Here is an 18633-nt window from a genome sequence, read left to right as displayed (position 1 = left end):
CCCTTCATTCCCCTCCCCCCTGCACACCCCCTCCCCCATCCCCCCTCTTTAGTTTATGTCCATGTGTCACAAATTCTTTAGCTTCTACATTTCCCATACTATTCTTGCCCTCCCCCCTCTACCTACCTTCTATGCTACTAATTCTCTGTACCTTCTCCCCCCTTCTCCTCCTCCCACTCCCCTGTTGCCAACCCTCCATGTGATCTCCATTTCTATGGTTCCACTCCTGATCTAGCTGTCCCTTGGTTTGCTTTTGTTTTAGGTGTGGTTGTTAATAACTGAGTTTGCTGTCTTTTCACTGCTCATATTTTTTATCTTCTTTTTCTTAGATAAGTCCCTTTAACATTTCATATAATAAGGGCTTGGTGATGATGAACTCCTTGAACTTGACCTTATATGAGAAGTACTTTATCTGCCCTTCCATTCTAAATGAAAGCTTTGCTGGATAGAGCAATCTTGGATGTAGGTCCTTGTCTTTCATGACTTGGAATACTTCTTTCCAGCCCCTTCTTGCCTGAAAAGTCTCTTTCGAGAAATCCGCTGACAGTCTGATGGGAACTCCTTTGTCGATGACTGTCCCCTTATCTCTTACTGCTTCTACAATTCTCTTTCATTTTAATCTTGGGTAACATAATTATGATCTGCCTTGGTGTGTTCCTTCTTGGGTCCACCTTCTTTGGGACTCTCTGAGCTTCCTGGCCTTCCTGGAAATCTATTTCCTTTGCCAGATTGGGGAAGTTCTCCTTTATTATTTGTTCAAATAAGTTTTCCACTTGTTGCTCTTCCTCTTCCTCTTCTTCTGGTACCCCTATAATTCAAATGTTGGAACATTTAAAGATGTCCTGGAGGTTCCTAAGCCTCTCTTCATTTTTTGAATTCTTGTTTATTCATTCTTTTCTGGTTGGTTCTTTTTTCCTTCCTTCTGGTCCCCTCCATTGATTTGAGTTCCAGTTTCCTTCCCATCACTATTGGTTCCCTGTGCATTTTCCTTCATTTCACTTAGTATAGCCTTCATTTTTTCATCTAATTTGTGACTAAAATCAACCAGTTCTGTGAACATCCTGATCACCAGTGTTTTGAACTGTGCATCTGATAGGTTGGCTATCTCTTGGTTGCTTAGAAGTATTGGCTCTGGGGCTTTGAGCTGTTCTTTTGCTTGAGACATAATTTTTTGGTCAGGTTACACCTGTTATGTATGAGGAGTGGAGCCTTAGGTGTTCACCAGGGCGGGGTGACCCAGTGGCTGGGTTGTGACACTGTGTGTGAGGGCGGGGTCAGACGGGGAATAATGGCACTTGCTCCTCTCTCTCTCAAATTTCAGTCCCCTCTGCCACTTTCCACAAGCAAATTGGGCCCTTCTAGTGCTGGTTCCCAGGTGGGTGGGCGTGTGTACATTCTAGGACCTTGTGGGTCTCTCCAGCAAACTCTCTTGTGAGGCTGGGAGCCTCTCCTGGCACCTCAACCCCCGAAAGTTTTTTTCAATTAGTGCTTTTAGGCTTTATTTCCTGGGGCTGGGGCCCTGCATTGTGTGGTCTGTCTCACTGTCTGCTTTTTCAGCTGGTTTATCTGCGCATGAATGTGTGACTGTGGTCAGCCAGCTACCTTGCACCCTCACGGGGTCTGTCCATTGCTATCCCATGCCTGGGATCTTCCAGCCACCACCTGCATGCCTGGGTTGGTCTCACAGCCACTGCTTTTTCCTGCTGCGACCCCTCTCCGAGGGCCGCTGACTCCGCCCCTCTCATTGGTCTGGATGAAAGGTTCATTGTTGTCGGACTTCCATATAGTTCAATTTTTTTTGTCTGTTTTGGTTGTGTTTTTGTTTCTAAATCTTTGTTGTCCTTAATTTTGGTTGTGCGAAAGGGATGGTATTTCCACCTATGCCTCCATCTTGGCCGGAAGTCAGCAATCTAAATGTACCATAGGTTTTTGATCCATTCATTTACTGATGGGCACCTAGGTTGCTTTGAACACTTGGCTATTATGCACGGCTAAAGAAAACAGGATTAAAATAAAAAGAGAACCAACTGTATGGAAAAACATATTTGCCAATGATACCTCAGACAAGGGTTTAATCTTCAAAATATATAAAGAACTTACATGACTCCACTCTAAGAAGATAAGCAACCCAATTAAAAAATGGGCAAAGGACTTGAACAGACACTTCTCCAGGGATCCAGGGCACATGAAAAGATGCTCAGTATTACTAGCTATCTGAGAGATGCAAATTAAAACCACAATGAGATACCATGTCACACTGGTCAGAATGGCCATCATAAACAAAGCAACAAACAACAAGTATTGGAGAGGTTATGGAGAAAAGGGGATCCTAGTGCACTGTTGGTAGGATTGTAGACTGGTACAACCACTATAGAAAACAGTATGTCATTTTCTAAGAAAACTAAAAATGGATCTGCCTTTTGACCCAGCAATTCCACTGCTAGGAATATATCCTAAGAACCCTGAAACACCAATCCAAAAGAACCTATGCACCCCAAGATTTTATTTATTTTTAGAGAGAGGGGAAAGGAGGGAGAAAGAGAGGGGGAGAAACATCAATATGCGGTTGTCTCTTGTGTGCCCCTTACTGGGGCCCTGGCCCAAAACCCAGGCATGTGCCCTGACTGGGAATCGAACTGGCAACCCTTTGGTTTGCAGGCTGGTGCTCAACCCACTGAGCCACACCAGCCAGGGTGATAAGTTACCATTTATTGAAGGCATCTCTGCCACTGCACTGAGGGTCCAAATTCTTTATTTCATTTAATAGTTACCACAGCTCCATGAAGTTGGTAATATTATTATCCCCAACTTACAGATAAGAGGACTGAGACCTAGAAAGGTGTAATAACTTACTCAAGAACCCATTCCCACTGAGCAGCAGAGCTAAGGTTTTACTCCACATCCTGCTTTACTCACTGGACAGTTTAGTCACTCCCAGCTGATCTGCTAATATAGAGGGGGCTCAGTTCATTTATTCATTGAACAAATACTACTAAATATTCATTGTTTCAGAAATTTTACAAATTGTTGAAGATGCAATGATGAATAAAACAGATATGGCCCCACATGGAGCTCATAACCTAGTCTAGGATTCTTAAACTTCTGTGCTGTTGGCATTTGGAGCTGGACAAGTCTTTGCTACAGTGGGCTGTCCTGTGCATTTTAGAATGCTGAGCAGCATCCTTGGCCCATATGCACAGCAGCCCCTTACACACACACACACACACACACACACACACACACACAGTATGACAATCAAAAACATTTCCAGACTTTGCCACATATCTTCTGGGGAGGAAATTACCCGGAATAAGAGCTGTTGCTCTTCTGAAAACACTATTAAGAGTCTTGTGTATAAGGAATTAAGGGAACACCTACTCCTCCTGAGGTTCTTCTGTAAGATATACAGTTTCCCTTTAAAAATCAAAAAGTCCACTCACCGGCCATAATGTAGAGCCTGTCATGTAACTACCACCTCATAAAAACATTTCACATTATTCTGTCAAAAGGGTTTTTTTGTGTGTGTGTGTAACTATCTCTAGTTTGGAAAAGGAGGTCAATCAAATTTGTTCTATAGAAATATGTTTTATAATCAACTTACCTCAAAGAGGGTGTACCATAAATTACTGTGCTTTCAAAAATATTAAAGGAATATAAAGACACAGTGATTCCCAATATAGTATTAGCTAATTACAGTTCTACAACTGGGTGGGTGAAGAAAGCACTGAATTTGGAGAGTCTAGAATCAAAGGTTGCTAAGTTCAATACTTGCAGGTTTATTACAGTATTTTCGGGTTACTGGTAGCGTTAGTCCTGGAAGGTTCACTGCTGCAATCTGAAAATGAAGATTACATGACAGTCTTACACGGATGATACTGAATTTTCAGGTCTTTTGGGATGCTCCTCTCTATAGTGAGGCTCTGGGAATTGGGCTTTGACAACTTTATGGATCTGCTTTCCTTTAGGTATTTGGAGTTTTAGCCTTCACCACTGATAGAGGGAAAAGAGTGTGCAGAGTGCAATGGAGGCTTTTATAGACCATGACTAGAATTCTGATATTCCACTGATAAGAACTCAGTTACATGAGTACAACTAAGTACAAGGTAGGCCAGGAAATGGAGTCCAGATGCATGTCCATGAGGGAAAGGAGACTTGTTTGAAAATACAGTGATACTTTACCAATATAATAAAAATAATTTTCATTGACCAAGAGCAATACATTGTCTATTTCTGTCATTTAAAAATTAGGATATTATATACTTTCTAAAGATTCTGTGAGGACTAATGGAATATGTATAAGCTACATTCTTCTCAAAGACTTTGTGTTATGTATGTATCTGCTATCTGGAGAATAATACACTATGCTAATATATTGCCCCATTATGAATAGACACATTCTTAATCCCTGGCAGACATCCTGATGTTGTCAATCCATTATCATTCATTAAGAAAAGGCAAATGTAGTATACTATACAAGTTCACATCCCCCAGAAGTGGTATAATATTTTCTTTTGGTCTCAATGTGTGAATTATTAAAAACAAGCTAGCTACAATGTCATCATTTCTGATTATATCAAAAATGAAGGCAGAGACAGGACTGCTTCCAATTTGTGAAGTTATTTAGCATTTAATATTCCCTTTGGGAAATCAATATGGTTTGCGGAGATTATTTATATACCACTAGTCAAGTGTGATTTAAATAACTGCACCGTGTTGCTAGAGCTATGTGAATGAATCTTTCAATGCCAAGAACTTAATATTGAATAAAGATATATAATAATAAATCAGCTAACTGGAAAATGTTTAGTAGAAATTATCTGGTCATTTTACTGATATAGATGAATATCATAGGTTCTATTTTTCTAGTATTTATTTAAATGATAAAAATAAATGCCTGGGTATTGTATGCCAAGATATTAATATTAACATTTAGTAGTTACTTAAAATGCATATTCCCTGAAACAAATTTTATTTTAGGGAAGTGAAATGTGGGCTGATGGTCCAGACGTGTAAATAATTCATGTTTTTTAAATTCAGTTATGTATAAGACAAAGTAATTAAATAGTAAAAAAATAATTCCTACTCTTAAATTGCCAGGATGCATTCTGTATAATTCAGGATTCAAATAATTTTTCCAAGCCTGATGTTAGTTTGGAGCAGAAGAGGATGGTTAGCAGGTCAGAAAGATAAAGGGAAATGAAGAGAAGTCTAGGGTCTCTGGGCCAAACCACACATTGGTTAATTTCTCTTTAGGCCACTTGACTCCTACTAGAGAGAAAACAGAAATTCCTGGGAGAAACAAGAAGAAAGTGCAACTAAACAAATTCACTTCTCCAAAGCATTCCTGAGGGTATTTTGAAGTGAGAACTTGCAAGCCTTACTTTGAACACAGGGACAACACTGACTTTCCTTTTCTCCATTCAGCTATTTCTCAGACAACAGGTATGCCCTGCTTTAAGTAAAGAGAATATGGAACTAGAGGGATGAATTCATTTGTCATTATTAAATTTACAAAAGAATACCATACTTTACCTTGACATTTACTATAAAATGTATTTAACTAGTGACTTTTCCCTGGAGCCAATGAAAAACATTTTGGTTTAATAAAAATTATTTTCACATATTTAGGTTGGACACTATGAGATTGAGGATATCTCACCATTTTTGGCTGGCACAATGGCAATTTCTCAAGGTTAATCTTAAGGTTTAGCTTTCTAGGAATATATCCTTTGTGTGAAGTGAGGTATGTCTTGCTGAGAAACCTTACAATAAACCAGATGGGGAAAAATGGAGTCAAATGATTCAAAGGGTATTATTTTGAGGTACTAGAAATGTCCACTATTCTGACCTCCAATACTCTTTTATATGAGTACTCGAGAGGTTTTTGACAAATACCATATCATTTCACTTACATGTGGAATCTAGTGAACAAAATATACAAATAATAGAAACAAACTCATAGATACAGTCTGTCAGAGGGAAGGGGGCTAGAAGCTGGTAAAAAGGGTAAAGGGATTAAGCCAATACAAAAACATAACTGGTAGACACAGACAACAGCACAGTGATTACCAGGAGAAAGGGGGTGGGGGAGGTTGAAGACAGTAAAGGGGATAAGTGGTGAGGGAAGGAAACTTGACTTGGGGTAGTGAACACACAATACAATATACAAATAATATTATAGAACTGTACACCTGAAACCTATATAATTTTATTAACCACTATCACCCCAATAAAATCAATATAAATTAAAAGAAACAAAGGAAGAAGTTTTTGACCTAAAAATTATCATTGTCCAACAATTCAGTAACTGATTATGCCAATTTGCAACAATTGTGTTAACCAAAAAGGTACACCAGTAATTCGTTGCACAAAAGAAAATAAAGTTGTTGGCTGATGGTATTTTTCCTTTTGTACTGTTAGAAGTGAGTAGAGTTTTCATTGAGTAGAGTTTTGAGTGTTTTAATATCTGAAAGAGACAGAGCAGCAGGCTTCAGGCGAGTTAGGTGAGTTTTGCCCTTTTTGGCTCATTTATCTAAGAAAGAATTTGGTGACTTGACAAGTTTCTGAAGCTAGAGGAAAACTATCTGAGTGACTGCAGCCAGAGGCACTTAGCAAATTCTGATGGCCATCACAGTTGTCACCCACCGAAATTTAACTTGAGTCCAAATTTATACAAGTTGATTCACTCACATGGTGCAGAATTCACATGCTGTTTATTAACTACCACTGGGTTCTTTCTTCTGAATCTTGTACTTTTGGGGATGTTATGATATTTTGGAAGTTGTAATCCTCTTGTGAAACTTTCTTATTTTGTTTAAATTTAGTATACTCATCTTTAACTGCAATGACAATTTTGATTGAAAAGGCAAACTTCAGGAAAGGAAGTGAAAAAGTCAGAAAGTCTGGAGAAGACTGGAGGAGGTAGTGTGTGTGGGATGTGGGGAGAGAGGCAGCAGATTCTTTCTTTTTAAAAAGTGATTATTCACTTCTAAATGAGACAGCTCAATTTAACTGCCCTGAATTTATTGGTCTAACCATTGGGGAAGATTATATGTCTTGAGTTCTCTGGGGAAAGAGGCTACCTGGTCATCCAACTTTCGTGACCAATTGTTATTACAGGTGTGGAAACTCATTGCTGGCAATGAGAGAATTCCTACAACAGGAAATTCGGGTGGGGCTCATTGATGGGGTGGTCAGGAGGCAGTTAAACTGTATGCCAGTAAAGCATTTAGGTAGCTACTGGAGCTAGTATTTTCTGCTCTGTTCATTAAAAGAATGTAGCAATCCATTATTTGTGTCTCCATAGAAATGTATGACCAATTGTATGTGTTTGTTGACTATTTTACCCAGAATACTATTTTACTATTTTAGTTACACTAAAATAAGCAGCCAACTTCTTTGATAAGATTCTTTGTATTATATTGATGTCACATAAATTACATAATCATGTAATTAGTAAGTTACATTATTTAATAAGTAATGAGCAACAACATAAAGGGCATAAACATAAAAATTTTGTGTTTGTAACCAAAACCTGGGTATAGTGAAATGACATCTAAAAAATGCATGAGTCCCTTAGAATAACTCTTCAGAAAAAGTTGTTACTATGTTAACCAGTGAGTGATCAGATAAATCGATGATGTGGGTACACAATGAATTATTTTTAGAATATTTTTCTTCTTTTAAAATTACTCAAGTAATTCATGATCATTGTTGAACTATTAGAAAATTCAGGGATGTAAACCAAAACAACTTATGAGTGACACTGCTTTCCAAAGCCAGCCACTAGGAGCAACTTATTGTAATAACTCCCAGAGTTTTTCCATACATAAACATACCAAACTATATCATAGTATAAATATTTTAAGTGGGATTATTCTATTATACCATTCTATAATCTTCGCTCTTAACTGCTATATAATATTGCATGTATGGATATATCATTCATTATTTCAGCTAATTCACTTTTGTTGGTCCTTTAGATCATTTACAATATTTTGGCTCTAATATAGATTGTTATTATCAACACCATTTTATACTTGTGTTAGCAAATCTGTCCAATTACTTCCTTAGGATAAATTCCTAGAAGTAGGATTAATTGGTGATAGAATATAATTTTAATACAAATGATGTACTTTCCTTAAAACTTACATTTATTTCAACCCCACCAGCCATATGAGAGTTATTAGTTTGTTTTAAGAATTTCCAGCCAGGCCATTCCCTACTGTGGAGGAGACCAGGCTATATTTCCCAACTTCCTTCCTGCTCGCCTTCCTCCCTCTGACAAACATTGATGGATCACCTACCACATTCAGGCATTGGACACAAAGTCTCCGATGATATTAGTCAGCATGTACAGGAGAGTAATAATTTTGTATATTCACTTCTTTTGTCCTCTTACATAATTCACATAAATATCATAGAAAATTCCAACATGTCGTCTTCTAATCTCCCTTTCTCAGATGCCTTTCACATCTGGAGGTAACACAGATTCTTGTGTCAGCTCCTTGGTTTTTCTCTGAAAATATTGTCACCATAACTGTGGGAGATAGAAACCAGCCATATCCTATCTTCAGGCTGACTGCTGAATTCATTAAATAGCTCCTCCTCTTTTCTCCTCCTCAATGATGGTACTATGGTACCTCCCTCCCATGTCCTCACTCTAGCCCCAGGTCCAAAGCAATGGAGAGACACAAATATATGGGTTATTCAGAGGAACCTTTCAGTGCCCTTCTTCTGTCACATCAGACTCTTCATTATATTGAGCTATTTTTGTGATGTTTTAAGAAGCCAGGATGAAGAACAGTCTTCTTGTCAAGGAAAATGACAGTTAATTAATAAATTTTCTGCATAGTCATAAGTAGAAAGCCCCCAAATAGCTATCAAATTAGTGAGAAGAAGTTCAGTGCTCACGCAAGCCCCAGAATAATCTGAGAAGCTTCTTTCAAGCCTCTGTGATGTTTGGGCTTTAACAGTGACTACTAAAGTCAAACAAACCACCACAATAATGATAAATTAATAGAACACATCAAGGTGTAACGATGTAAAACATGATTAAAACACTCCTAGCCACATTGATCCCATAGATAATATAGGAGTTTAAGAATTCTGGTCATGCCTCTTTCAAGTGGTCCAAAGTAAAATTTCACTGTGTTTAAATTTTGGCTTTCTTTTCTTTTCACTTATTTCTCCTCTAGAACAGAAAGAGAAGGAGCAAGTGTTAGTATCATTGAGTTGAGCAGGCAAAGGATCAATATGCAGTAGGCAGTGTATGAAAATTTGTGCTAGGTAAATGTTGAAAGTGAAGTCAAGTGAGTTATGGTAGTAGATTCTTATGAATGTACCTTGTAACTCATTCCTACATTTCAGTGACTTTGTGAATGATTTAATGTAGTGGTTCTTAACCAGGGATGACTTTGTCCTGCCAGGGGACGTTTGACAATGTTTGGAACATTTCTGGTTGTCAAAACTAGGGCGAAGTTCTACTGGCATCTAGTAAGCAGAGACAGGGATGCTGCTCAGTATCCCACAATACCGAGGACAGCTCCCACACCAAAGAAATACTGGCTCTAAATGTCAATAGTGCCAACATTGAGAAACCCTAATTCAATTTACTTCAAATTGAGTTGGATTCAAAGTTGACATTTGAATAATTATTTTAAGAATTATCATCTGTGGCAACACGTGATGTTACCAAGATTCAATTGTAGCCTAGGTTTTAGATAGAAGTCTTCATTTTCATATTAGGAAACTTCTATAGAGGGGCAGTACCTCAATAACATTAGGTTCTTCTAAAGGATAGTAGTTGAGGAAAAAACACTATGAAGGGGATCAATGTGAAATGTGCATTTATTCTTCAAGGAACCACTGGATACATATTTGGCTTCCAGAAAAAATTATTAAAGGTTTGGCTACCTTCCTTTGTAAAGTCATTCTAATTATCAGATGAGGAGATAAGGAAGATTCCTATGGAAGGTAATTCTTTCAGACCAGCCAGACTATATGATGAGACTAGCTCAGTGGTTCTCAAAGTGTGGTTGATGGCCCAGCAGCATCAGCATCACCTAGGAACTTGTTAGAGATGCACATTCTGAGGCCCCACCCAACAGCTAAATGAATCAGAAACTGTGGCACTGGCCTTACTGGGTTTTATCAATCTTCCAGGTAATGCTGATAACACGCCCAAGTTAAAGACCATTGCTTTAGCTAAAGAAATGGTGGCAAAGCCCTGGTTGGTGTAGCTCAGTGGACTGAGTGCGGGCCTGCGAACCAGACGATCATGGTTCAATTCCCAGTCAGGGCACATGCCTGGGTTGCAGGCCAGTTCCGGGCAGGGGCCAGTTCCCAGCAGGGGATGCACGAGAAGCAACCATACATTGATGTTTCTCTTCCTCTCTCTTTCCCTTCCCCTCTAAAGATAAATAAATAAAATATTAAAAAAAGAAATGGTCGCAAAATAGAGACAAAGAAACAGAGAAATTTTTAAATCATTTTTTATTAATGTTCAAATATAGTTGTCTCCATTTTCCCACCATTTTTCCCCTGCCCCACCCCAGAGGGAATTTCTTAAGGAAGTTCGAGGTTTGTGTTACTCAAGAACACATCAAGATATTCCCTTATCCTCAACGACTTAAATTTGAAATATAAAATCTAGGTTGGAATTTTCACTTAAAATCTCATTTTCAATGCAGCTTGTAATCTCACGGATATATAAACTTAAAGCCCAATAGCTGAGATAGTCCAAAGATCTTTAAAAACTAAGTGTCACCATTTAGTAAATTTTAGGCCAGAGGACAATGGGGTACCTTTTTTGGATGAAGTTTCCTGGGTATGTTCAGCCTTTTCATGGGAAAGAGGACAATAGTTAATTCTTCCTATTACCTCTGTATTCACCTCAACTTCAAGCTGTGAAAAAATGCCATCATTTATGTCGATATTTTCATGCCATGTGACAATGAGATCCGGAATGCAGTGGAATGAGAACGCCCCGTTTCCAGTTACTATTATAGCACTGCCCTGGTTTAATCATTCTTCCCAGGGGCACCACTATACTTAGAATACTTGGAAGTTTACCGTCTGGCAGAATTCCCTCTTACAGACTCTGTAGCAAGATGCTTTATCTTTGAATTTTGAAAAGATCACTTTTTTAGAAAATGAAAATGCAATAAAAGGATGAGGGGAAAGCCTTTTGTGTCAGTGCTTGAGTACCCAAACAATCAGAAACATTCATCAGCACATGAGCAGCTCAAGAGCCGGGAAGAAGCATGCCCTCCTGGAAGAAGCACAGCTTAAAGCAAAGCCTGAATTCAGGTTGAGTGGGAAAGGGCATGGCAGACCCTCAATTCCAAGGGAGCCCTAATGATGTGGCTACCAAACCCAGAAATCTATACAGCTCACAGTGCTTTCATGCCCAAATTGGGAATTCCTCTTTTGAAAGAAGTACCACAGGTTCATCTTTGAGAGTTGCTGATTTTGTGTAGAATGAGCACAGTTCTTTATAAATCAGGAACAATCTATTTTTGTTAATCAAATTGGGATGTACTAACATGGTTTGTGTTTCAATTGTATTACTGGTATTGCTTACTTAACAGTTGTTCATGCTTCCAGATAGCTATGGATGAAAGTAAATCACACGTAACATGCCACTAATCTCATTTATAATATTCCAAACATAATGAAAAGAGAATTAAAATGAAGCCATGTCTGGTAGAGGTTGAAAAAATTTTTATATCCCAGGAGCCTGCCAAGATCCTAACATAAGGGAAAGATATCATCAGTCCAAAGGAAAAAAATAACTACTGAACCAATTAGTGATAACATGTAGAATGCCAGGTTTTGTTGAAATAAAATAAAATTCTATCAGTAAAATATGATGATTTCAAAAAAGTGTTTATTATTCTAATTTTATTCTCATCAAGACATAATACTCTCTTTTGTATACTGTACATGTTGCAATTTTTAAATAAATAATTTGATTGGCATGCATTAGAAAGTTGGTCTTTTCTTACAAATGAAGTTAGGTGTTAAGAGTTTTTTTTGTGGTAAACAGGACATTTTCTATATATGTGTGCATGGGAATAGATTTCTCTCTAATCAGAACTAAAAGGCAGCTTTCCTCAGTGTAAATGAAAGAGTAATTAATCCAATACCATATCCAAAGGGCTGAGTAATAACAGATGTAAAAGGATTGTATGTTTCAAACTCAGACAAATTCATATAAAATATAATTTCAACAGTTTCTGGCTTATCAGATCTAAAGATATAGCATTCTTTGCTAATGCTTCAGCAACATCAATCAATCAACAAATATTTTCCATAGTCATTTCAATTTGATACTGAATCAAATTGAATTTTCAAATTTGAAAATTTCCCCGTATCCAGAGTTCAACTTGGAATAAAAGGATTAAGGGGCCACAAAACTTCCCTAACAAATGATGCTAGCAAAAACAACAATTATTTTCCTGGGCAAAGGAGATTAAATCTAAAAATATATCTTTCTGAATATTAAGGCCAAATCAACAGTTTTATACTCAAAATAGGATATTTTCTTCTGTAGGGAACAGGATTACTATTTGGGGGATTATGCATGGAAATATTTTCAAATTGCCATTCACACAGTTTTTAAAAAATATTTTATTTATTTATTTTTAGAGAGAAGGGAAAGGAGAAAGAGAGGGAGAGAAATATCAATGTATGAGAAATACATTGATCGGCTGCCTCTCGCAGTCCCATCTGGGGACCTGACTCACAACCCAGGCATGTGCCCTGATGGAATCAAGCCAGTGACCTTTGGGTTCACAGGTCAGCACTCAATCCACTCTGCCACACCAGCCAGGAATACCCATACAGTTTTGGTTTTTCTTTTCTTTTTCTTTTTCTTTTTGCTATGTACTTACACATCTGAGTAAATGTATGGTTAGAAAAAACATATTGTGCTCTGGCTGGTATAGCTCAGTGGATTGAGCACAGGCCTGAGAACCAGAGGATCGAGGTTCGATTCCCAGTCAGGGCACATGCCTGGGTTGCAGGCTGGTTCCCTGCAGGCCAACTCCTAGCAGGGGATGCACGAAAGGCAACCATACATTGATGTTTCTCTCCTTCCCCTCTAAAGATACATAAATAAATATAATCTTTAAAAAAAGAAAAAACATATTGTTATATTCTCCTATGCCAAGTATAATTGTAAAAGTAAGCATAGATGGTGCTTTTTGTCCAGAGTTGGGAGATAGGGAACGTAAATTTCTCAAAAGCTTCTTCTAGTTCTAATATTCTCTCTTGCCATGTAAAAGGATATATCCTGCTGGCTTAACCCAGTGAAGTACATGTTGTTATTATGAACGCAACATGTACTTAAAGAAAATTGTAGACAAAATGTGAATTTGGAATCTCAATCCCTTTAAGTATATAGTATATGATATAGACATTTAGCAATGCTGAGCATTTATTTATTAGATGATAAATTTTTAAATAGTTCCTGAGCACTATTTCAATGACTGATTCAATGGGGAAAAACAAAAATGTAAGACAAATAGGTATTAAGTCAATTGTTCTCCCTCAACAAACTGGCCATGAAAACTGCCAGAATACCTTCCCTGGTTGAGATGCCCCCTCTCGTTTATTTAAGTTGCAGAGTTAATGAATATGAGTCCTTAATAGGAAAATTGAAATATACCTTATCAAGCCAGCTTGTATTATATACGTATGTATGTATGTTTGTATTTATTTATTTATGCAGAAGGAACTTCTCAGGTGAATGAAGATCTAACTCAGAAAATGGACATAAAACCTGGCTGGTGTAGCTCAGTGGGTTGGGTATTGTCCCGCAAATCAAAAGTTGCTGGTTTGATTGCCAGTCAGGATGCCTGGGTTGCAGCTAGGTCCCTGGATGGGGGTGTATGAGAGGCAGCCAATTGATGTTTGTCTTGCACACCAAAGTTTCTTTCCCTCTCTTTCTCCTTCCCTTCCCCCTCTGTAAAAATAAATAAAATGTTTAAAAAAATGGACATAAACCAAGGGAGGCCAGGCACTCAGAAACTCAGCCCAAATTATGTCTTAGAATTAACTTTTCCAGGAGAAACCGCAGAGCAACCTCTGACACTGAGAGCCTCCGTTTGAACTGCAGAAGCTGCTGCCTCTGGAAAATAAAACTGTCTTTTCCTTGCTAGTTCAATTTGCCCCTTATCAGAGAGATTGTGTGTCCAGATTGAGGATTTAGGAACCTTTGCGGGGTTGGTTGAAGTTATGGGGACCTCAAGAATGGATGGAGGTGTAATGGTGCTCTCTGCTGGAGTGAATCAGTAATGCCGCTCAGTAAGTTTATTGGGGCTGAAATAAAATAATTTTTTTTGGTGGGGTGTTTCAGCAACAAAAAGTACTGAGATGTACACTGCAAAAAAGTAGTTTCAAAACCCCAAACCACATGAAATTAGCTTGATTCTGAGTTGACAGTGGAATTTGAAACCAGCTGTATTTCATCCTAAAATGTTAGCACTATAAACCCTTCATCAAACCTGGAGACAATTATTTTCTCACTATCTGGACAAGACCACATTTCTAGTGGCTGAATTTTTCCAGGGCAGACTCTGCTCTCCCATTTTAGTTTTATCGAGTTCCCCTCTTGTAGACTTGCATAAACAAGCCTCATTCAAGAATGAAGGATGCTATGAGGTCCAACCCTAAGCAACCCTCCATGATTCTGCTATTAAAAATCATAATAGAAATTTGTCACAAAAAGCACACATTATATTGGCTTAGGTTTCTTAGAGATACATAGTACAGCAAAAATTATTTTAAAAATCATTTGAGAAAATTCTGGAAAACAGTGGTATTTCATTAAAGGTGTAGTTTCTCTATTCCCCAATTCTGAAATTGAAATTCTTAATACTTTTTAAACAAAGGCAGCCACATTTTGATTTTGCAGTATGCTTTGTAAAATATGTAGCCTGTCTTGTACATGTGCTTCCTTAGCATGTAGTTTTTTTCTTGATTTGAGAGAGAGAAAGAGGGAGGGAGGGAGAGAAGCAGGGAGAGAGAGAGAGGGAGAGAAGCAGGGAGAGAGAGAGAGAGAGAGAGAGAGAGAGAGAGAGAGAGAGAGAGAGAAACTTGTTGTTTCACTTATTTATGCATCAGTTGGTTGCTTTTTCTATGTGTATGTGCCTGACCGGGGGATCAAATCTGCAATCTTCATGTATCTGGATGATGCTCTAACGAACTGAACTACTCAGTCAGGGCTAGTGTGTAGTTTTGAGCACTGTCAGAGTAAGATGCTGCCCTTCCTAGGAAACACAGAGATGTCTAAAGTATCATGCTCATGTTGAAGAATTGGATAGTCTAGGAAAGGAGATAAGACATGTACAAGAACAATGAGAACATGTAGCAGAATATAATGATTCAATGAAAGAGGAGCGGGTGCTCCGTAGTTCAGAGGATGATAGCAAGACCATTTCAAGCTGGGAAAACCTAAAATGCCTCATGATTGGGGTGTCATTTGAGCTGGGACTTTGTGTATTTAAATCTAGTACCTATTTCTCTGCAGGACAATAGAAAAACAAAGAAAATAAATAGCACAGCATTTCCTTTTTGCCATCTGGTCCACTTTGTGGTTTTACTCTTTTTCTTGGTCACCTTAGTTGACTCAGCAGTTTTATTCATAGGATTCAAATACGCTTTTACTTATAAAGTGTAATCTTCCATAGAGAAAATAGTTTTGATTTTCAGAAATCAGGGGATGGGTTCTATTTGCCTGCCTCTCAGTAAGCTTCAGTGGACATGTCAGACGAAACCAGTGGGGGGTTTCATTTTTTAAGGGGTTTGCTCTATTGGGTTAGAACCTTGTGGTTCTGAGACAATGGTTGTGAGCTCAAAATCTGTAGCATTGTGTAAGCAATTCACGGTACATGTCCTTATAGGATGGGTCAATCATACCATCTTCCTACAAAAAAAAGCACTCTTTTTCCTTCTGGGGATGATGTTGCTGTGACACTGAGGATGCCAAGCCCCTATCTAGAAATCCAACTGTGTCCACTTCAGGATCCTAGAAAAGTTCAATGAATAAAATCATGCACCAAAGCTATTATTCATTGCACCCAGAGGTCCAGATTGCCCTTCTCTCAACTTCCACAGGTGCCTTCCCAGCAAACACTCTAAGGAAGATTTGGTTTTAAGGAAAGCAAAGGGAATGTAATAGTATTATCAAAGATCTGATATAAAAATTAGAAATGTAGCCCCAGCTGGTGTTGCTCAGTGGACTGAGTGCCAGCCTGCAAACCAAAGGGTCACCAGTTCTATTCTCAGTCAGGGCATATACCTGGGTTGCAGGTCAGGTCCCCAGTAGGGGACACACAAGAGGCAACCAAACACTGATGTTTCTCCCCCTCTATTTCTCCCTCCCTTCCCCCCTCTAATAAATAAAATCTTTCCAAAAAATTAGAAATGTACTTACATGCATGACACATGGACGTGAACTAAGGGGGGATTTCTGGAGGGAAGGCTGGTACTGGGTAGAGGGGGTCAAAGGGGAAAAATTGGGACAACTGTAACAGCATAATCAATAAAATATTTTTTAAAAAAGAAATGTATTCTACTCAATAGGAATAAAGTTTTGTGTAAGTATTTATTTATTTAAAGATTAAAAAAAATAAAAATAAAAAAATAAAGATTTTATTTATTTATGTTTAGAGAGAAGGGAAGGGAGGGAGAAAGAGAGGGAAAGAAACAGCAATGTGTGGTTGCCTCCCACACACCTCCAACTAAGGACTTGGTCGGTAACCCAGTCATGTGCCCTGACTGGGAAATGAACTGGTGACCCTTTGGTTTGTAGACCTGTGCTCAATCCACTGAGCTACACCAGCTAGGGTGAGCCAGGGCTTTTTAAAAAAATAATTTTTATATTGGCCATGTTAAATATTCAATATTAAAATTATAATAAATTTAAAAATTTTTGTACATTACTGGACATATCACTTGGCATGCTTAGGGTCAATATCCTTAGAAAAAGAAGAACATATTGCATAAAAGAAGCAATATGGCCAATAAACTTTGCAAAGCATTTTTTCTCCCATGCACTGTCTCATAGCTACTCTTAATATGTTCTATATTTCTAGAACTGAGTCTCTTTAATTCTTAGTGGGAAGGTTGAAGTTTAAAAAAAATCACTATGTGTATTTAAATCTATGATCTGGATAAAGCTATGTAAGCAAGGTATATGATAAATGATAGATTTGAGATTTTTCTTTTAGCTTTGCCTTATGTAAGCTCGATTTTTCAGTAGATATTTAAACTAAAACCAGCAAGCAGATACTCTCCAGATATCAACTAAGCAACATTTGCCATTTCTTATAAACTAATAATTTTGGCTTGCCCCATATAATAAAAGTTTGATATCTCATTATTTTAACAAGCTAATAATCTAATTCCCTGCAACAGAAAAACAGGGAACATTTAAATCAAATTATTTCCTTGTACTTTGTGACAAAATCAAAATGGTGAAGTAGGCATTTTTAACACTACAAGGTTTATGACTCAGGCTCAGAATTTTAGGTATCAGTATGTAATGTAAAGTTAGGTTGAGTGTTTCTTTGTCCAAGAAAAGAACAGAGTAATAAAGACACACATTTGACTAAATTCAACAGCCAAGCCTGGTGGAATGAAATTGCTGTCTGGAAGAATTTATGAGAGAAAAACAAAACTGTATAAGTGGTAGTTGGCTTTAGAAAGGAGTAGTAAAGTAGAACCGGGTCCAAGGACAGCAGAGTTCACCTTTGCTCTCATTTCCCATCTTGAGAAATGTGGCGGCATCACGTGTTCTAACTTGAGCATTTTTGGTCTTTATAACCACTAGGCTTCAGCATTCTGGCAACTCACTGACCCACATTTTTAGTGGCCAAACTGTGGTTAGTGTGGGCCAGAGAGTCAGGAACTGCTGACTAAACTCTTTCTGAAGCTTGTGGCTACACAGGAACCAATGGGCAATGCTTGAGATTCCTCTTTTGTGCCTGTAGCACATGACCAAGTGGGACTGGGAAGGGACACCATTAGTAAATGCTCTAAGTCTACTTTCTTGACCCCGATGGAATGCTCAGAAGAGCTGAAGCAAAGAAGTAAGTGTGCATTCAAATCTTCATTCATGTAAAGTCTCTGTTATATGGCAGAATGAGATTCATGCTGTTTGTCTTTCATCCTTATTATTTTAAAACTCTGTTCTTTGAGTTTTGAAGGACTAGCTCATCAGAGCCATATGCAGATTCATGTTAAATGAAAATTTATCTTTATTCTTCTAAAGTAGAGGGGATTTTGAACTTCTTTTAATACTCAAGAGCACTGTTGTTCTGTGTAAAGCAGTGCTTCTTGTAGTGTGGTCCCCCAGTCAGCAGCATCAACAAGGAAGAGACAGAGATGGAGAGAAATGCAGATTCCCAGGCCCTGTCTTAGTCTGAATCAGAAGTCTGAGGTGGGGTTCCAGCAATCTGTATTTTACCCAGCTTTCCATGTGATTGTGTTGCATGCTCAACTCGAGAACCACTGATGTATCTAAGGAGTTGTTATGGAGGTGACTTCTATGAGACTAAACAGTATCTGCCTCCCCAGGGAAATGGCTTGCTTGCTAATGTGTTATCAGGGACACTTCACCATTGT

General features: G+C 38.1%; 1 protein-coding gene across 1 annotated transcript in view; it reads right to left on the bottom strand.

Moving 5' to 3' along the window:
- The window catches only part of MID1 (midline 1), a 372089-nt gene that overhangs the window by 251794 nt on the left and 101662 nt on the right, over positions 1 to 18633 (bottom strand). The window lies entirely within an intron of this gene.

The sequence above is a fragment of the Sturnira hondurensis genome, unplaced genomic scaffold (assembly GCF_014824575.4).
Source record: "Sturnira hondurensis isolate 20B ecotype Veracruz unplaced genomic scaffold, ASM1482457v3 Scaffold0008710, whole genome shotgun sequence".
Lineage (NCBI taxonomy): Eukaryota > Metazoa > Chordata > Mammalia > Chiroptera > Phyllostomidae > Sturnira > Sturnira hondurensis.
This window is presented reverse-complemented; position numbering and strand designations above follow the sequence as displayed.